Raw genomic sequence first — 21,701 nt, 5'->3', positions numbered from 1 at the left:
GCTCACCAACACTTACTTTCATACTCATGCTCACCAACCCTTACTTTCATACTCATGCTCACCAACCCTTACTTTCATACTCATGCTCACCAACCCTTACTTTCATACTCATGCTCACCAACACTTACTTTCATACTCATGCTCACCAACACTTACTTTCATACTCATGCTCACCAACACTTACTTTCATACTCATGCTCACCAACACTTACTTTCATACTCATGCTCACCAACACTTACTTTCATACTCATGCTCACCAACACTCACTCGGGTGCACAGTCGCTTCCGTTTACACTTACCGGCGCCGGATTATGCTCGCGCTCGCGTTCACTCCCCCACTCACCGGGCCACTCGCTCACATACGTACGTCCACTCATACTCGCCCACAGTCACTTCACTTCGATACTCACGCCTAGCGAATCTCACTATCACTGACCTTCGTTCGCCACTCAGGTTAACTGGCACTCACTCTCGTTAATACTCCCGTTGATACGATCTCGACCGGGTGAGGTGGGACTTCACCGCAAGAATCGGGAAACCACGACGAAGCCGGGCATCGTGATGATGAAAAAAAGTAGAAAAGATTCTATTCACTTCCTTGGTACATGGTTGTGACTCTCATCCGAGTCTCGATCAGTTCTGATTAACACGGGGGCCAGGACAGCCTTAAGTAACCCCTTGCGATCTTGTGGTCGTCGACGTCTTCTTGGGGAGCCTGTGGAAGTATTAGTGTTTTCGTCAGGTTCTGCCGTCGGGCTCCTGACCTTCAGAGTTTGTTCCCTTCATCCTTCCCATTGTATCACCTCGGGGAATAAAAGGGTTGACGCTGTTTCGGAGAAGAGTGCAATTATGTCGACATGGGGACCCGCTTGAACGCTTTTCACACTTTACAGGTCAATCATAGGGGGCCCAAGACGGCCTTAATTACCCCTTGCGATCTTGTGGTCGTCGACGTCTTCCCGGGGAGCATGTGGAAGCATTATTGCTTTTGTCGGGCTCTGTCGTCGACGCCCTCCCGCCCTTCGGTTTGTCTTCTCTTCGTCCATTCCTTCGTGTCAGCTTGGACAATAAAAGGGGTGACGTTGTTTCGGAGAAGAGGGCAATTATGTTGACATGGGAACACCCGCTTGGACGCTTCTCACACTTGACAGAGAATGTCCAGGCTTATCGCAACAGCTTTTACAGGGACGAGGCAAACCATCTTGTCATGGGAACGTGCGCCTGAATGTCTCTCGCACCCGACAGGTCGATCATAACATTGTTCCTGCCCACTCCCTACTGAAAGTCTTCGTAACTCGCCAACGCTGTTACACGTCTGCACTGTAAAATCATTTACACCCTTAAAAGTGAACAAGCGTGTAAATGTGTCTATAATACACACTCTTACACTGTCATGTGATGTCGTTAACGAGCGTGACTTTGTTTCAGCATTTGCTTTGCGAGGTCCTACGCTGTCACTACGACTACGACGACTATCTTGCTGTCCTTCCGCTTTTAACGGAATAGCTCTTATAGCAAAAGTAGGTCTTCTGTCCCATTGACTTCGTTATAACGAGGGTTTACTATAGCTAGGTTCTAATCACGATAGACCTACGTAAAGGGCTGGCATGACCCCTTTCTTGTACGGTAACTTACAATAACTAGTTACAACGCAGTGGTATATATTGATGTTCTGGTTGTTTTTATAAACTATGACAGTAGCTATTTCAGCCGACATATCGTGTTTCGTCCTCACCCGATGAGCTGTAATCGTATTGCAATTCTGTAGCTACCATGTTTTTTTTTCGATGTCTGTGAATCCGTCCATTAACCGGGCCAAGTGAAAAGAAAAGGAAGGCTACCACCATCACGTCATCGCTACTATACACAATTACAAAGAAAATATAAAATGACCGTATTGCGTTGAAGAAGTAAGCAACACGTATATACGGGGAAGCTGCAGCCTACTGAGATGCATTCTCCTTGTCGTGTGAATTTATTTCTTTTCGTGAAAAAGCAAGTGGTCATTTCCGGATCTATAGAGGCTAATCGAAGCTCTGATAGACAAAAGGCAGGCAACCGAATTAAAACGTTTGTCATATCGTCGATCGAGTACCACGCAAGGATTCTCCTGAGTGGCTCACTGTGTAAATTCTCTCTCATACTGTCTCTATTAATTAATTAATTAATTAATTTGACTGCATCGGTACCACCAAGACAATTCAAGCAACAGCTCCCCGGCCGTCTCGTTTGCGCAGTGCCTCTAATTGCGATGTCTCTAACTGCGAGCGTGCGCAAGCCGTTCATTTCACCGCAACCAACACACCGCGGAGTCGACTTAGAAACGGAGTCAGGCGCTCTGGCTTGTCAGGCAACAGTTGCTCGCGCTCGTAAAATCACTCGCTCAAGGCTCGCGCCGCGCAGTTAACGGCACAGTTTTTCAAAAATTTACGCGGCGTTTAACGTTGTGCCGTTCTTCAGAGGCAAGGGAGTACAGAGGCAAGGGGTCCTATAGCTTCAGTGCGGTGTAAGTGTATACTTCTTCCTCGCGGCGCTTCTTCTCAACGTCAAATTTATCCTTCGTCGTAGCCCCATTTGTCTAATTCGTCGCATTGTTTCTGTTTCCTCTTTCTCCCTGACTGATGCGTGTAGCTTTTTTTTTTTCTGTGCAGCACGGTTGACGTAGTTTTCAAACACAAAAGAAGTCGTAAGGTCTGCATGATAGACCAAGAACACACACGAATACAGATAAAGCAGTTTCGCATAGCGCTTAATTACAGCTGCAGATCTCGAGGATATTGTCTTCAGCTCTTAGTCCTTGTGGTACACGGCGTCTCTCGGCCCTGTATAGAGCTACGCTTAGCTGCCGTAAAACCCCGCATATAACACGTAATGTTGTCCCACACTTTGATAGTGACTGATGGGATAGAGAGGGTATGAAGAGACGAGGTCACGGTGGTTGAACCGAAAAAGCGCCAGAAGGGCCAGCTGCCTTACGCAGGGAATAGTCAAGAAGGGGGAGAGGGGTTTCCAGGCGCGTACAAGAAAGTGTCACGCGTTCGGACGCGATCGCGGCCAATATATCTTAAATAACGCAGTAGCGCCTTCAAGATGCCTTGTGCATTGACGAACGGCGAGGTCAGTGTTCCAACATCTTGTCTGCAGACAAAGGCCGGGTCGTCTAGTTGTCTCGGAATCCAACACGGTAGCTATTATGGACATCGTATACAGTGGATCGCTTCGGCTTACTTTTGACCTCTTGGGATTACTTAATGTGTACCCAAAGCTTCCAGCATGCACGAGCGTACTTGCATTCCGCGTACGCCACAGGGGCCGGCAATCGAATCCACGATGTCGTACTCAGCTGGGGGAGGGGTATTCTGTAAGTGTCTACCTAATGTGGACGTGCCCATTTCGTCTGCTACAGAAGTTCTGATTGGCTGTGCTGGGCTGCGCATCAGAAGGAGACAGGCGCCCTCAGCCAATGAGCCCATCAGAAGCAGACGAAATGGACATCTCCACTAGGTTGACACTTTCGAATAATCCCCCCCCCCCCCCCCCCCCTTCTCCGGCACAACGCAATAAGCTATGAACTACCGCGTCGGGTTCGTATATTTTCGAATTTTGGCGCGTCAAATTCGCTTCCCGTATCGCATTCGGGTGACGTCTCAGTGAGGTTCTAGCGGCATTTTTGGTTACCTTTTGTCTTACGTACGAGAAGGAATCAAGTGTATTTGGTCCTATATTATTGAGGGCAAAATTAAGACTTCTCCTTTATCGCAGTTGCAAAATTTCCGCTCAAATTCTAGTTCTACTATGTGTACGGTGGACATTACGGGGAGTGTGCAGAACACATCTCTGCGGCGTTCGCCTCCCCCGGTCAGTCTTCATTCTCGCATATTCATTACGGGAATATCTTATTCGACTCGTCGTCCCGCGGGGCCTTTGCTTTCCTGCGGCCGCTGCGGATTTGCGCATTCAAGGAAAGAAGCGCCACCGTCCGCGCTGTCGACGTCGAGGAAGTCGTCCCAGCTCGTTAGTGGGCCCCCTTCCCCCCTCTCCATCTTTATTTATTTTCCTCCTCATCTTTCTTTCTTTCGTTTTGCTAATGGAAGCGACTCTTCTTGCTCCCGTCGTACGCAAAGAGCTTTGGATTTATCTCGGAGTCGTGCCTGGCGTACATAAACACACGCGGCAAGGCCGCCTCACAAGTAATATATATATATATATATATATATATATATATATATATATATATATATATATATATATAATTAGCAAACAGTTTTATAACTGCGCAAACAAACGACCACAGAGAGGGAGAATGAGAGAGCACGCAAGGACAGGCGCAGACTTGCAACTAATCTTTATTCCACAAAAACCGTATATAAGTACATTCCAGAAATACACCACTGCTCGTGCGTGGAGAAAGCATAATAACAAAAAGAGACTTTCTGTTCAAGCGACACGCAACCTAACTGCGTTCATCAATAAACCTCATCGTTTGTTCGCGCAGTTACAAAACTGTTCGCTAATATGCACCAGCTCGCCCAACAAGTTCTTCTATAGGCTACAAAAGGAAATATATATGATACACGTGAAGTGAAACACTGCGGCAACTTCCCCCAACAGATTTAGTTCCCAATTTGCCACGGTCGCACTTACACTACCCGAAACGTCATCTTTAGGACGCGTGTACATTGCGAGTTAAACGTGAACAACACCACACACATAAGGAAAAAAAAAGCTAGCAGCACTATGGGCAGAAGCAAGTGTGAAATCACGCGTTTCGTTATAGAAGCTGCACACATAGCAACTTCTGGCGATGCATGCATCAGCAAACCTCAGATATCCTTATCAAATCTGCAGGTTTAGTATATCTTCACATCTGGTATGAGAAATAACATGTAGTAATCAGTGGGGCCTCGAAGGTGTCTGGTTTTAGTGTTCCGTGACGTCGACGGCATGACGATAGCGCAACGAAAACAGCGGCTTTTAACTGCTGTTGCAGTAACAAAATGAGTCGTTTCTACTGCAGCCAAGTGATTATTTCGTACGCTTACTACTTGTCATCCCACCTTCACATGTGTGAAAAAGCCAGGCGTCCCTTTTGCCTCTGACCAACCCGGGAGCAGACGGTGAGCAAGTCTTGCTCGTTTATCACAGTCTTGATTCCACGTTATCTGATGATGATGGTGGTGGTGGTGGTGGTGGTGGTGGTGGTGGTTGGAGTTTGTTGGCGCAAGGGTCAGTCAGATGTAGTCAAACAGCGCCAGGGTTTCACATTATCTGGAAGTGCTTACACTATATGACAGCAGCTTATGAGAGAGAGAGAGAGAGAGAGAGAGAGAGAGAGAGAGATTTACAGAAAGGCAGAGAGGTTGGCCGGATCTATAACTTGCTCTGGCCTGCTACTCTACATTGGGGAAAAGGGACGGGGAGGAAAAGGGCTAATGAATGATGATGATGGTATGAGGAAGAGATGCGTATATACAAGTTCAGAGTTGTAGCATCTCTAAAGTCGTGCATCCAGCCCGGTGGCTTGGAGAAAAACTATAGCGGCGCAGGCTATAGCGGCTGCGTTGTTTGCATTAGGCCAAGGACATACGATAGGTCGCAGTGATACTAGCCCAAACTGTGAATACAGTGAGGTACCAGAAACACTTGATCATATATTTTGCGCGTCCCGCGTTCGCGCAAGAACGACAGCAGTGTCTTTTCCATTGCAAACGTCGATAAGAGGCCACTATGAGACGAGTTTCTTTTAACCAGGTTATGTGTGCCTTCAGCTCCCAAGCCCAGTGACACCACTGGCCCCGACAAACAAATGGCTCTGGCTTTGGCAGCGGATTCTTCGTGCTTGCGTCTCCAACGAGGCGTAACTGGCACCGCTCGAGCCTCGGACTTCTGCTTCAGCCAAATTTTTGGCCACTTGCACCAAAGTAGTGCGGGCACGAAAGTTGTGGCTGACGGGCATTTGGAGGGACGCCTTCGCGTTATCGAGAATTTGACAAGAAACGCACGACGGTTCAGATGTCCCTGGTTGACGGGATGCTGCACTACAAATTTTTGACGGGAAGTTGGCGAACATTTATATATAGACCCTAAACAATTTTGGTTTAGAAAGCGCAACTGCTGAGTGTGCTCGTTGTTGAGCTCGTTATTGCTGGGGTGTCATTAGTTATAAAGCGCCGCAATAAACACGCCTGCTAAGTGCTCAAACCGCGAAGACGAAAACCAGCAGGCGTTGTATGTTGAGTGTCCCACGGCACTTCGAAGGAGCGCTAAATGCGGTGAAAGAGACCCTACCATTGACGACATGTGGCCGCTTCCTGTTGGACTAACCGGAGAAGGGGGGGGGGGGGGGGTGTATTCTGTAAGAGTCCACCTAATGGTTTGTCCACCTCGGCCGCTGCTGATTGGATGCAGCTGTACGTGCGAGGAGTATACGAGTTGCCGTAGCCAATCAGGAACGGCCGAAATGGACAGTCCACTAGGTGGACTCTTACAGTACCTCCCCAGGTGTCGGCACTGGCATCATTATTCGAGCGCTACGAAAATACAGAGTGAAAGGGCAACGGACAATGTAAAGCACAAGAACCACCGACGAGCGAAAGCTCGCCTGTGGAATGCCACACGTGGAGGAAGGAACGCCAAAGGCTGGGCGCATCCTTGAACACAGACGCTTCTTGTTGGTTATGCTGAGGCTCAAGCACTCGTCAAGTGTCCTCTAATAGGCAGCGGACAATATTCAAGCGTGACCAGGACTCCTGGACTAGAACGACATCGTCCTCATCGGGCCTTAGTAACTCGTGTTGCGACGAGCAGCGAGGTTACAGTGTAACGAGGTTAACCGGCAGGCCAACTCCCAGTGGTTGCATCGACCGCATATGTACAGCGCATTTTTCTTTTCCTTTGACGAAACGACGCAGGACTATCGTCCTTCGCATGTCCTTCCTTCTGCCTCGGGCGATGGCGGTCGCTGGCGCGCGCATGTCCGTTTCAAACTCAACTCCCTCTCCGAAACCCTCTCCGCCATGGAAGGTCTACCGCCTCCTCGTTTTCGCTTCTTCTTCAGTGTTCGCGGCGATTACGCCTGCCGACGTTTCTATAGGACTAGTCTTGCGACTGTTCGCCCGGAGGCCACCGCACGGCGTCTGCTGCGGCCGTGCGAGTCCGTGCCGCGTCGGCCAGTTAAGGAGTCACGCGCGCGCTCCCGTAAGCTCGTTCGCGCGTGCTCGGGGGAAGGACGGTGTCAATGACGCCGTGCGCCGGCAGTGTCAGCTTGGATACACAGTCGACCTGGTATAGCGCCGATTGGTCGCGTGCTGTCGTGTAGAGGCATTTCTTCACACGTGTGCGTATGCTGGTACATTTTTGGTAGAAAGGGAGGGAAAAAAAGAAACGGTGGTGATTGCGGATGCGTGTAGTCTTGTCTACGGTGTTGACAAGAGGGAGAAAGGAGGCAAGCAGGTGACGATATTCGTATATTGCGCAGGTGCGCAAAGAACGGGAGAGTTAGCATGCCATTTAATGTTGCGTTGTATTTATGTATGTATGTATGTATGTATGTATGTATGTATGTATGTATGTATGTATGTATGTATGTATGTATGTATGTATGTATGTATGTATGTGTGTGTGTATATGTATGTATGTATGTATGTATGTATGTATGTATGTATGTATGTATGTATGTATGTATGTATGTATGTATGTATGTATGTACGTACGTACCGGCACGAGTATAACCAGTTCCGAGCTCTAACGCCGCGAATTTTGTTGTGAAGTCTGGGGATGACGCGACCACCGAATCTCTTATGATTGTGGAATTTTTTAACACTAGTTTGGTGGCCAAACGTCGTTTTGTTCAGGGACACCGTGATCCCATTTTAAGCAAGTTCACTTTAGCCATTTGAAATAGTCATTCCTGCGCGCACAGGTGCTCAATATCTCTTTTGAGTTGCTCTCTGTCTCTCTTTCTTTGTTATGTATATTTTTTCCCCTATGTCTGAAATAAGCTACGAAGAAAAAGGATACCGTTTGCAAATTGTACGTGAATCTTCTTGCACTGAAATAATGGAAAAGCTCGCTGTATTGCAATGACCCGGCGGGGGAAAAATGGGGGGGGGGGGGGGATGGGAGGTGTCTAAAAGCATCTCGGAGAGTTATTTTGAAGACAATGTCTTCCTTGTTGAGTTACCGCCGCTTTTTTGTTGTCCGTCTATAACCTGTTTTTTTTTCCCTCTTTCGTGGGCCGATCCCGAAGGTAGTGCAGTCTAAAAACGTGACAAAACTGATAATGATGGCTGATGACCAACCATATAATTTACTCTGATAGCCGCACTGATTGTGATTGTGATGATGATGACAACGACGAAGAGTCGGAAGGCTATTCAACCTCTACTTGACGTCCATAAAACGTTGCTACAGCGCGGCGGCCCTCGACGTAAGTTGTACGGTTCCTACCGCCGATTCTCTTCCGTCAACTCGCCCGGGAAGGCATTTTTCGACTTCAACTATAGGTTGAATATCGCCTTCCAACTTTTCTGCACTTTTCATGCATCACAGAGTAGCGCCAGTATAATTTGTGTTATCAGCGCTATATACAGCCTGTTATAGTTCGTCTCTCCTCGATAAACAGCATCAGGTTATAACTTTGGGGGGCGTATAATGCGCACCGTCCGATCTGTTTGTACAGAACGTACTCGTAGACGTGAAACGTAGAATGGTATAGGACGTACGAGGCTCCCCGTCATCCGTCCTTCGCGCTGTTCCTATTCATGGGGCGGGGTGCTTGCGCAACAGGCGTGCGCGGGATGGAGGCGTTTGTGAATGGCAAAATGCGAGGGGGGGTGCACGGACGGTCGGTGCTATTGTCCTTAGCGTTCGCGGCAAGTACGGAGACCGTGGAAGAAGCCCAGCTGTAAACAAAAAAAAAAACATACCCATCTTGAGAGCTCGCCCGCGCACGACAGCTGTGTATACTTTGTCATCGTCGTGTTCGTGCCAAGCGAAGAGCGCGGATGGCAGCTAAAAGCGAATGGAAAGCACCGTGGAAACGTTTGTTGAGTCCAGACGCAGAGGGACGTCTTATCCCGCGTTAGGATTGGGCTTATGTTTTCGTCCTTAAAATGATTAGGCGCTATAGCTCCGGGTCGACTCCGATCTTCCCTATTCAAAGATACATGTATAGAACATATTGAAAAGACAATTTCCGAACCGATTTCGGAACAAAATCTGTTGCATTTGAGAGAGAGAAGGCTAAATTATGCCCATTTGAGGAAGTAGGATTTCGATATCGCCCTGGCCTCAATATGTTTGTGAAAAATTGGCCGGATATTGGTGAATTTCAAAGCAAGAGAGAGACAGAGAGAGAGAAATAATAATCACAAAGCCTGCGGCTTTGTATACATGCCCGTACGAAAATGACTCTTGATTTACCATTGATATATTGTTGGGTAGTTGTTGAAACAACGGACTTTTAACACGATTTCAAAAGTGATTGAGTTCGCTCAACACTTGCACAACGATAGTACCATTCAGTGCTTCTCAATAAATACGTGTATGTCTCTGTAGTCCTCTCTGTCATCCTTATCGTCACGTATTCGCGCCGTCATCGCTGCCGTTGTGCCGTCATCGTCGTCCTTGTGATCGCCCTTGTCGTTGGTTATTCGACTACCGCTGTTTCGGGTGGTACCTTTCAGTAAACCTCTACCATACTTTCTTCAAGTTACTGTTTGACTCGTTAAAGCTATAGCAACGCACGAAGTTACTATTCGATCAGCAAATGGTGTAGTTAATCGTCGTGCTAAGGGGTGGGGGGGGGGGTGCTATACTACTGCCCCCACACTTCGCCTCTTGTACACGCGGCGATTCGCTCAGACGTCAGTTATTTCTAAGAAGGATTCTAATCACATAATTGTGATTGTAAATAGTGATTGTAATTGTGAAGTGTGGCGATTACATTCTCAGTGTGCTGCAAATTCTCGCCGACTTTCATTTGCGAGAGAAGCAGCGTTTCCATCCGGGAAACCGGACTTTTCCATCGACCCAAATCGCGTTCCCAAAGAAGAAGAAAAAAAAACCCCAATGTTATTGTTCTGTAGGTCTGTTCGTTATAGCTGCTAACGCTTATCGTTCTGTTTCAGGCGAAGGCGCGAATGTTGTCTTTTTGCCGGCAAACCGAGACTCGGTCATGGACACAACCCTATCCTAACCAACTCACTGTTTTCTCTCTGATACCGATCACTCTCGCCACTCCGTCTAGCCCTTTCGATATCTACCATATCCATCACATACAGTATACCTGACGCACTGCAGGGCTTGGCCGCGGTAGAACCGTATTTTTTTTTTATCCCGGCAGAATAAACGGTGGTATATAACGTGAGACCTCATATATATACGGGCTCGGTCTCGCAGGGTTTTTGCACGCGGACGAAGCTGAACGACGTTTTATTTGCCACGATGCAATCAGCTGTCACAACAGGATGATTTGCATTCGCTTCAACTTAAAGCCACCACCACCACGCCATGAAACAACAAAAGCAACAACAACCAGCAGAGTTTGGGACTTGTGGATAGCCGGCCATAAAAAGGGCTACCCTCCCATTTTTCTTTTCTTAATAACAGTAAAAAAATATGCTCGACAGCCCTTTTAGCCTTTGCCTCTAAACAGCGCTTAACTGCTGGTTAGGTGCACCCTACATACAGGCGTGTTTCCTGGAAAACAGTGAAATGTAGACATCTATATGCAAATCAACGAACGACATGAATCAAGGTGGGCAGCTCGGTGAGTTTGGTTAATATTCATTGTTGCTTGGGATTAAAAAGAAAGAAAGCAGATTTAACAGCGTGGCACACGACACAGAAGGATCCTCAAGGACCTTCTGTCCTTGTATAGTTCCTTGCATGTCCCGTGTAGCGCTGTTAAATCTGCTTTCTTTAGAACGATACATGCCAATACCAGCCTAATTGGACGCGCTCTTAAAGTTCATTTCGAATGCTTGCTAACACACCCGAAAACTTAGTTGCAGGCTTAGTTGCAGGCAAAAGGATTCACTTCAGTGATCCGCTGAAAAAAAAAAAAAAAACCACGAATGTGAACTTCGGTAAAGCCCCAGACGCACGCACGCAGGCAGTCACGCGAGGTGTCGATAAACGAGGTTTCCAAACCGAGGCACGCTCTTTGTTTCTCAACGGTAATCGCGCAATTCGCAGAGGGCGCGAGTATATAATATGGACGCGTGATTCCGAAGATCCTCCACGGCGTGACCGTTCTATCACCGTCACACGCACACACACGCACATAGTTCAGCTCGCGGAGGCCGCTGCCTTCTCCTCCATAACACACGGGTCGCGCCTATGTAACGGGTTCCCCCGCATCCAAGGGGCCACCCATGACCCCGATCGTGCGAGCACGCATTCCATGCCCCTAGAAGCCTCGTCTTTTCGCCCTTGGGGAAGAAGACTCTTTGCTCATCGGCCAAATCCAATCGACTCGCCGTTCGCGCCGCGGGGTCACCCCCCCCCCCCCTTCCCCCTTCCCGCCGACTGCAGATCTTCAGCCGGCCGCTAATGCGCGCGGCCCGTGGACAACGCGCGCAACCAGATCGCGAAGGCGAACGAACATTCACGGTCTTCATTCGGTATGCGCGCGGCCGCGCCGCGTGTTCCCGCCTTCTTGCACGAGTTTGTACGCGTGTACGTACACGAGCGAAGACCGCCGGCCGCCGTGGGCCATGCAGCGGCTTTCATCTGTATTCTAAGCGTGAGACGTATAGGGCGTTTTGCTGGCGTAAGGTCCACTGGGATCGCCGACGATGAAGTCGGGCGTTTTTTGAAGAACGGCGCGGGGCAAGTGTGCGGGTCGACCCTTTTCGGGCAGTATATATAACAACGCGGGCCTCGATGACCTCGTGCGGGGGGTCGTCACGCGGGCACTTTTCGGCGTGCTTTCGTCACCTGTGATTTGTACTTTGCCTCGCGCTACCTACTATAGTAGTTCCCGAAGTAGGCCTGAATTCGGTGCAGTGCAGTTGGGGCTCGTGGAGAATCCTCGCATCGTATATTACGACGACATTACGCGTGACGCCTTTGTTCTTTCTTTCCTTCTTTCTTTCTTTCATTCTTTCTTTCCTTCTCTTTCTTTCTTTATTTCTTTCTGCGTTCGTTTGGGCTCCTCTGTGGTTTTACGAAAAGTTAAAAACACGAGAATGTGAAACTTGAACTATGCGAAAAGTAAATTAAGAAAAAAGAAAAGAAGATACATGTACGAGAGGAAGTGAAATACATGTGTGCACAAAAGCGCACAAGAGTGCTAGCACGAGCTATATATGCCTTGAGAAGGACGGAAGTACAGGATGTGCCGATGTGGTCCGCAATTCGCTTGTCGTCAGAGCGTGTACTACTTGTATGTGTCTCGTAGCCCCTGCCTCACTGTTCCGAGGTGCCCTGTTTTTTCAACGAAATCAACGTTCGCCCTCTACTTCTTGACACGTGCTTTGCCCACATTTGAAACCTATTCACGCCAACGCGATAAAAAGGGCGTGCATTTTTAATGAACTCGAGGGCGCGTTCGAGACACTTTTCGACACATCCGCCGCAATATCCACTTCGGAAGTCACTACGCAAGTCAGGAAGTGAGTCACTGTTAACTTCCCCGACATATCTCAGCGAAGGAAGCAGTTTTTTTTTTTTTTTTTTTGCGTTCGAAATGAACTCGCTCTGTTTGCTTGTTGAAAGCTTATGTGATGAATTTCTGTTAACCTGCGAGCATTGGGACCCCTGACTTGACAGAAGTGGCACCATCGCTGTGATGTATGCGTTCTAAACAACGCTGTAAATAAATACATTTATTTGCGCTGACGCCGGTGACGAGACTTCGCATTTGAGTGTCAGAGTGTTCTCAGGTAAACCTCTCTTTTTCACGGTATTCGATCCAGCCTTGCGCCTTGCAGAGCTAGACGGAGAGCTCGCTATGTGATCAAACCATTAGGCAGAGTGGCTTTTGGCTTTTCGTATTGTTACGAAGCGATCGTATACGATATCATGCTCTGTGCTATTCCTTCAGCTTATACATAAGCCCATCTCGTCTTTAACAGTATTCAAACTTCGCATTAAGGGCATATCGCAGCTATCACGCGCCTGTGCGCACAGTTCTATAGTTTCGGAATAGAAAATGCCGTAGGAATGAGTACGACCTACATGTGAGAACTCTCGTAACATAAGGTCGCAAGTACAGTCCCGACCACTACCCGTCGTTAAGTTTTGGTCAGACACAACATTGATGGTACTGTTGCGCTTCGGGACTTAGACACATATATCATCGCAGTCATGACAAGAGACACAACATAATCTTTCAATGGCTTCCAGGACATTGTAACATCAGCGGGAATGACCACGCCGACGAAACCGCCCGCTCTGCACATGAAAGTGGCCAACGTGTCTTGATTCCGCTTTCGCGAACAGACGCTGCGGCTGGGCAGCGATTGATGTCCCGTGAATGTACTTTGCTCCTGTGGGACTCGAAAGTTTTCACTGTATGTCGTTTGCATTTGTTGTCTCCGGACATACGGATGCACCTACCGCCTGGGTTACCACGACGTGAACAGACCATGCTGTACCGTCTGTGGCTAAGCGATGCATTTACGAACTTATATGCTTTCTTTATTGGAATGGCCAGCAGCACCACGTGCGACACATGCAACAGCGATAAGACGCTCGCATGTATTACCTGTGCCTGCCCGCGATATAGTGCTCAGAGAGAAGCGATGTGCAAAGTGCTGGACCAATTGGACAATCGTTCACTATCAGAGCTAAGAGCTTTAGGTCAGTGCTCCCAAAGAACGTCCGCGCTGAAGGCCTTACTAGCGTTACTAAGGTTCCTGCGGTCTACGCGCCTTCACGATAGGCTTTAAGAACGCCGCCCCCTACCGCGCTCTATATTGTACGCGGTCTGTTCGTGCTCGTCTCTCTCTCTCTCTCTCTCCTTCCACTCTGTTTCTATTTTTATCCCCTTACTCCTTCCCCCGTGCAGGGTAGCCAACCTGAACTACCTCTGGTTAACATTTCTCTCTCTAGTCAGACACAAAGCAAAATATTTTTTTTCTTTAATTAAGCACTCGATTTAGCATCGTCCATGTAGAGATCTGTTAAAGTACATTTTGGCAGCCAAAGTTTAAACTAAATAAGGACCTTTACGTACAAATGCAGCTGCTGAACAAGAATAATGGATTCCGCACATTGGCGCCACTTTTCGTTTTTGACATGCGAACGAAAAGCTACCGTTGACGCGTCATAACGGCTACTTCAAACACTTGTTCTTTCTTTCCATCCTCTTGGGCACATTTTTCGGCGCAATAGCGTACCGTGGTATAGTCAGACTGCTCATGCCATTTTCTTCCTTCGAATAATTTCTGGAATTTGAAGGAAGGATCGGTGTCACCAGGACGGAGGTAATTATATGTACAGCATTATATTACGTTAGGGAAGAAAGATCTACACAATTGTCGGCACAGAGTACAAGCAACGCCCCCTCCCCCCCCTCCTCCTCCACATGTTTTCCTCCATATGAATCTCCTCTTTTTATAACTGTGAATCTGCTGTACGATCTGTACAGTACGCCCTGTACCTGTACGATCTGCTAACCAGAAGAATATAACAGTCTGGAGACGAGAACGTATACTTACGAAATATTTATTTCCAAAATGAAAAGGTGAGAGAAAGGAAGGAATCGCCGAGGTTGATGTGCAGCTCAGCTGTATTGCATTGCTGTGCTGTTAGCGCGGCAGTGCAAATTTGCTGCTGTGCTATTTTGTCGATACTGTATACCTCTGCGCCGTTTCGTTGCGATAACCGTAAGCAAGAGTTTTTAACGGTGTATGTATGCCACTTCACAAACCGTACTAACAATTTATGCGCAACTATTTGATTAATTGATTGATTGATTGATTGATTGATTGATTGATTGATTGATTGATTGATTGATTGATTGATTGATTGATTGATTGATTGATTGATTGATTGATTGATTGATTGACATTATACGCCGACGCTACGCGACCCGTAATCTCGGCTAGCTCCAGCGGCGCTTCTGCGTTTCACCCCTGCCTGAACGCGCTGCCACGAATCAAACCCGTAACTTCGAGCTCACAATAATAACGCCGTTGCCGTTGGGACGCAAAACAGCAGGCGACTAGGGCGCCGCTCGTCAAGTGCAGCCATACACTCGTTTGCTACTATATGTATCCTAAACCGCCGCGCCCCCTTCATTATATAGGTACGGATGACAGCAGGCGAACGTCACGAAGGTGCGGCACGCTAGTTGAACAATCGTGCCCGCTCGACGGCGTGGATCCACGTCGAGCGCATATACTTTCGGCTATTTTCTACATCCCGCTCCGGCCGATCACGTGCTGCCTCCGCAGCCCACGTGTGGTACGGAAATCGCGGCGTGCGCAGTTTGACGACGCCGTGTAGGCGATGTGCGTGCCGCTCTTCTGTATGGATTCACATCGGCCGAGGAGGGATCTCCTCCTCCTCCTCCTTGATCCTCACGCTCTTAACCACTGTTGTTTGGCTCCTCCGCGGTTTATTATGCGTGCGTTTGCCGGCGGCGCTTGGTTTGCGTGGGCGCGCACGCCCCATCCGCGCGCATACAGCATGCGTGGCTGACGGCCGTGGCGCGGCAGCGGCGACGCGATTTGGAGAAAGCGTGAGTCACACAGCGGCGCGGAACCGCGGGCAGAGAGTGCACGTGTTGATGGACTGCGCGCAAGATCCGCGAGCGCGCGCTCGATAGAACGGGCTGAGCGCGAGCCTTGATTTATTTCTTTCTTCTCTTTCTTTTCTTGTTCCTGTTGAGCTTCGCGGGACGCGGATGTGCCGGGTGTGTCGCGGTTACGTGAAATCTGGAAAAAAGGTGTGGTGAAGAAAGAGGATGCATGTCGATAGCGGTACTTTGCTGCCGTGAAGCGTCTGGCCAAGGCCATGTATACGACACACCTTCTTCTATACACGGCGGTGAATACATAGGATGCTACCCGTCGAATGTTGCCGAGAAAGCTACATCGCCGCTCTTTTATGTAACCCTCGTTCTAGTGTGCTTAACAGCCGCGCTCCTCCGCACCTATGTAGACAAGCTGGACAATCGTTCACTCTCAGCAATCAAGAGTCTAGGATACTGAACTCGACCAAAGTAAGCGCAAGCGATTTTGAAGGCGCTGCACTTGCGTTAAATTGACGGAGACTGGATTGTGCGACAGACTGTGAATGCGTGACGCTGAGTGGCGCTCTGTACGTCTCTGCGTGTTGCGTGTGAGACCGGGCTATGTACACTTCGACACAAGGTCCATTCGATTCGCCTGCACTTTCTGAACTCGTTAACGAGGTGCTGCACCAGGTCAACCTGGCGCCGTCTGCACGTGGCCATTCGTTTGGCTCAGTGCAGTCCTCGTGCAGGGCGAGTTCACAGCATTCCATGCGCAAAGATATATACAGTTCAGCGTTCGTGCAGCATGCAACGTGCCGGTTCCGCACGAGCGAGTACTGACACTGAACTGGCGGGATCGAGCTATGGCTCACGAAGTGCAGGGTGAATCGAATAGACCCACACTGCGTGTGTGTGTGACAGTGCTTACACACAGATAGCCTCATCAGTTACTTCCTCGGTTCCTTCTTTTTACCGCACGAGCGTTTTTTTGTTCTCGAGGTATCCCGTAGCTGTAGGCTTACGTTTCACGGGAGCTACGACATCTCCCGACTTCGCTTAACACGAGACGGCACGTATATATCTAGTTGGAGTATACGTAGTATAGCCATCTGTACTACATCCTTACCCCCTCCCCACGTGTAGGGTGGCAAACTGGACTCAGTCTGGTTGACCTCTCTCTCTCTCTCTCTCTCTCTCTCTCTCTCTCTCTCTCTGTGTACTACATCGCTACAGATGCGATGGTCACCGGCTCTTCTCTCTGCGAAATTACGCAAACGAAACAACAAACGCCACCTTAAAACATCCTAGATCCGCGTAACATATATATATACATATATATATATACGCACTCGGTTTCAGGCCGTGTTCGAAATGCGCCAACATGTACGGATATATGCGCATATCGTGGCCCATATCTTCCATTGATATAACACACATTTCGGTGTCATATAATTGCAAACACATTAGTGACTACTTTCATTGTTTCTAATTACACTTGGCGGCGGCCGCTCCTGCGCTGTTCAGAGATCAAATAGTCACCTTTTCTTCCTTTTTTTCTCACACCTTTTGTATCCCTTCTTTCTGTCCCCGCAGCGCAGGGTGCTCAGTCCTTCCTTTCCTTACCCCTTTTCGTTTCCTCCTTTCTTTCCTCTTTTTTTTTCTTTTATATAATCATTTCTGCCTCTTTATTCTTTCAAGCACCAGTGCAGGGTATAGCCAACCGGAGATATTGTCTCTCTTCCCATCCTTCTTCCCTCACTTCTCCGGCGTGACACTTTTTTTACGGTACTTGGTCACTTCAACCACGCAGCACTTGAACTTGGAACACTTCAAGCCATATATGCTCGCGTTTTTTTTCTTCCTAGCTGTGATGTGTCTATCCGTTCACGACAACTTAAAGTGATTAGAAAATTATCATGCCTACTCGGTGCTTGCCTTGCGACGTGTGTTCGTGACGCATGCGCAGTAACGTGCCCACGCTGAGGTTACCAACTTGTGGTGTCTACGCGTACATCTTTTTGTATACACGTCGTAATAATAATAATAATAATAATAATAATCAGCCTGGCTACGTCCACTGAAAGGCAAAGGCCTCTCCCATACTTCTCCAACTCTTTGTACTCTCTGTGTAAGTTTTCCAGTCGTCGGAGAAGAGGCGGCCTGCCGGCGGCGGCGGTGGTGGACTTTGCGGAAGCCGATGTGACGTCTGGTCTGCGTTTCGTATCTCGTCTGCAAAACAAGGCACTCAATTAGCACAATTACCTAGCTCTCGTGCCAAGTTTTGGGAAACGCGCATTTCGTTTCGGTCTGATGGTTGCTGGGCTATAGCTATAGATAAAAGGTTATCGCGTCCCGTCTCCTTTTGGTTTGCGTGTACCCTGCAGACGAAACGGAACGTGACGAAACGACGCGAATAGCGAAACCACTCTTGATTTTTTTTTCTTTTCGTGGTGGTTAAGGAGAGCGTGGACGCGTAGAGGCAGAACGAAATAGTTATCAGAGCGAAAAGAAAAAGATGTCTTCGCACGTATACCCGTCGTCTTGCACGTATCCGTCATCTTGCACGAACCGTTATGGCTTAGTGGCAACTGGGTGCGTGCCTCTGAGATCTGGTCTCAGCTTCGTTATAGCGAGGTTTCTCAGCAATTCTCGCGACGAATAGCCTATATATGTTTAAGAGACACTAAAGGAAAACATTAAGCTAAGCTGCATAAGTGAATTTATTCATCTGAGTAACATTATGGCTTAGTGGCAACTGGATGCATCCCTCTGAGATCTGGGATGCTTCATCTCAGCTTCGTTATAGCGAGGTTTCGCAGCAATTCTCGCGGCGAAGAGCGTATGTTTAAGACTACTAAATGAAAACGTTAAGCTAAGCTGTATAAGTGAACTTATTCATCCGAGTTGGTAACACAACTATAACCTTACCATTACTGAAAGCGTGGTAAGCCAGAAAATGAAATTAAACGCGAATTACGGAATTACGCGGACGTGGAAACCTGGCGAGCCAGGAAAGGCGCAAATACGAAATACGGGATCGCGTCGCGACGCCACCTTGAAGTTCTCGCACTAGCTGCCCGTGACGTCATGATATAGGCAGCGTCTGCTAAGAAATGAATGACATCTTGTCGATAAAAAAATTGATTATATTGTTTTCTAAAGGAATCAAACACTCAGCCTAAGAAGCCTTCGGTAATTTATCCGCACAGAAACGGCCAAACCACGCGAAAATACTTTGACATCCGGGACATAGCGTGGACGTATTAGCCCTGCCGTTTGTAGCGAAAATAGAGAGAGAGAGAGAGAGAGAGAGAGAGAGAGAGAGAGAGAGAGAGAGAGAGAGAGAGAGTGAGTGAGTGTGAGTGGCGGAGTAAATATTAAAGAGAAGAAAGAAAAAAACAAAACTCGAGAAAATGCCTCGCGATTCTACGCTGATTTAGTCTTTTCTTGTTTGGTGCCCCTCTGCTCTTTTGTGTGGAGCGCGCATGCGTAATCATTGCGAATTGTTACGTTTGTGACGAAATAGTTTGTCGATCATGTGATCATCTTGCACATTCGCAAAGTCGTTCGAATCCAGAAGGACGAATATTATAGCAAATCCATGTACCAACCCATCATTCCCACGTTGGCTGAACCGCACTGTTTACAGCTTCCGCAGGCCACTAGCGCCAGATTCCCCTCCAGCAATTTTGTGTGAGGAGCTCTTTGGCATCTCCGTGGCCTTAGAGATTTCGCGCAGGTTTGATCTCGGAGGCCACAGTCATCTCCATTGCCATCTCGCGACTTAAATCCGCATTCCGCCACGCACATGACGCGGTATATCTATATGCGAATCGTCGCACCCAAACGGAGGCCGCGCCATTCTCCGACTTCTCCATCCTATCGAGGAAAGTGTGGGCACGAAATGCCCGAACCGCGATTTGAGCGGCTTGGAACGCTGCCACACTGACCCTCGGATTGGCGTAATCTTCTTATCGCTCTGGCGCAAAGGGTTTGTGCGTGGAAATGCCATTTGCAAGCTTAGTAACGAAGAAATACGTGGTTACTACTACTACTACTACTACTACTACTACTACTACTACTACTACTACTACTACTACTACTACTACTACTGTTAAGAACAACAACAACATGAAGAGATTACAGACTGCGATGCTGCTTTCTTTTATGAACTACTGACGCACTTATGTATATACATATACACAACCTTTTCCGACTTTCAAAACTTCCGCTTTCTTTCTTTCTTTCTTTCTTTCTTTCTTTCTTTCTCAGTGGTGCTTTGCTACGGAAGATGTTGGAATAGCCGGCAGCCTGTTTTTCAATACTTCCGTCACTCGGTAAACGATAGCCCAACTTTTGAACCCGCGTGAATCAGGCGTTCTAACCTGACTTTACGTGCTTTTATATGGCCCGCCGTGTACCATTCTGTGACCTGACAAATTTACGTATACATAGCTGCATGTTTCTGCAATCTTCGCTTTACTCTGTTCCGCGTTCTCACGCACCCCTTTCACGTGCGATAGCTAGTTGTGTTTAGCATATATATGCCCTGGTTTTTGCCATGAAGTTTGAAGCGTCTCGTATGTCATATGACTATTCCCGCAAAAAAAAAACAAAAGAGGATGAAAATGACGGGAAAAAAAAGAAGTATGCTTCGAAATCCCGGTGGTAATGACCGTTATTTTCTGAGCTCGTCATAATTCGCTGAGCGTACGCTCAGCGCATGCCGCAGCTTTATGGTATTGCGACAGAACAACTTAAAGGAACAGTAAAGAAAACAAAATTAAGTTGAGCCGTATTTTACCGTTCTGGCATGCAGTATACCCTTCACTTTCCATAGCCGCTTAAAAAAAAGGCACTATAAAAAAAAAAACACTCTTAACTTGAAAGTCAGTCCTGATAAGTAAAAAAAAAAAGGCAGAATAACGAAAAAAAAAAAAAGTGGCAGCGACGCCGCCTCGAAGTTCCCACGCAAGATCGCCGCGACGTCATGGAATTTGACGTCGTGCGCTGCGGCCTTGTTGGTTTGTCATCCCTAAACATGGAGACAGCATTGTATCCAAAAAGGTCCGAAGACTGTGAACTTAGCGAGTTCCGATAACTATTACTGCACCCCAACAACCACCGAGTACGCGAGAAAACACATTTAAATTCATGACGTCACACTGACCTAATTGCTGCTGGCGTTTCGGCGCGAAATTTAAGAAAAAATATATAAATAAATCTGCGGGGGGCGTTCATTTTCCCGTCCACTAATCGACCGGCGTCGGTCAAAATTTATGAGTTGAGTTTATGAGTTGATGAACTGCGATATTAAAGGATGCTTCACGAGTCCAAGCTGGAGCTTGGCCGTTTCTGTTTAGCGTCCGTTTTAACTCCCCGTAGCGTCCAATCAGCGCCGCACGCGCGGTGCTGAGATTGCGTGCATTCGTCGAGAGCCAGCTCCTTGTTTATTTACTTTTTTTTCTTGTCCCAGGCGCTATCGTCTTTTGATCGGCGGTCACAAGTGAGTGAGCGTATACGCGGCACGCGCAAGCGGTGCCCCATCGTTACCGGAAGGCCATTCACGTGCACGCTTCCTGTGGACATCGCGCAAAGCGGCACCCGGGAAACGAGAGGCGCCTTCGGCGCACGAGTCCTTGAGAGCGGCCCTTTCCGTCCCGTGTTGTAGTAGACGTACTTCTTTCTCTCTGTGCATACACTCGTCGTCGCAGAAACGGTTTCGGAGCGTCGTATAGAGGCTGGAGAGCCAAGCGTCAAAGACGACCATCACGGGTCGAGTGCACGACGTATATATCGTCTATACTCGCGTCGGGCTGCGGGTGGGTTAGGAAGGCGGGTTTACAGCGCCTATAGGGAGGCGAAACATGAAATGCAGAGGAGCAAGAGTTGAAACAGCAACACCAACGACAAGAGCAAGAGCAACAAAAACGACAAGAAGAACAAGAACAAGAGCAACAAGAAGAGCAACAAGGAGAAGAAGAATAAGAAGAGCAACAAGAAGGACAA

General features: G+C 48.1%; 1 protein-coding gene across 2 annotated transcripts in view; it reads left to right on the top strand.

Moving 5' to 3' along the window:
• Moe (moesin) overlaps window positions 1-21,701 on the top strand; it is a 145,421-nt gene that overhangs the window by 73,673 nt on the left and 50,047 nt on the right. Inside the window, exon 1 of one of the 2 annotated variants that reach the window (XM_055066616.2) lies at window positions 2,472-2,507. The exons of the other annotated variant lie outside the window; for it this stretch is intronic. The gene's annotated coding sequence lies outside the window, so the exon portion shown is untranslated. Of the gene's footprint in view, window positions 1-2,471; window positions 2,508-21,701 lie in introns of those variants that run through there. 2 annotated transcript variants of the gene reach the window in all.

This window comes from Dermacentor andersoni, chromosome 6 (assembly GCF_023375885.2).
Source record: "Dermacentor andersoni chromosome 6, qqDerAnde1_hic_scaffold, whole genome shotgun sequence".
In the NCBI taxonomy this organism is placed as follows: Eukaryota; Metazoa; Arthropoda; class Arachnida; order Ixodida; family Ixodidae; genus Dermacentor; species Dermacentor andersoni.
The sequence above is the reverse complement of the archived record's forward strand: the minus strand, read 5'-3'. Positions and strand labels throughout refer to the sequence as shown.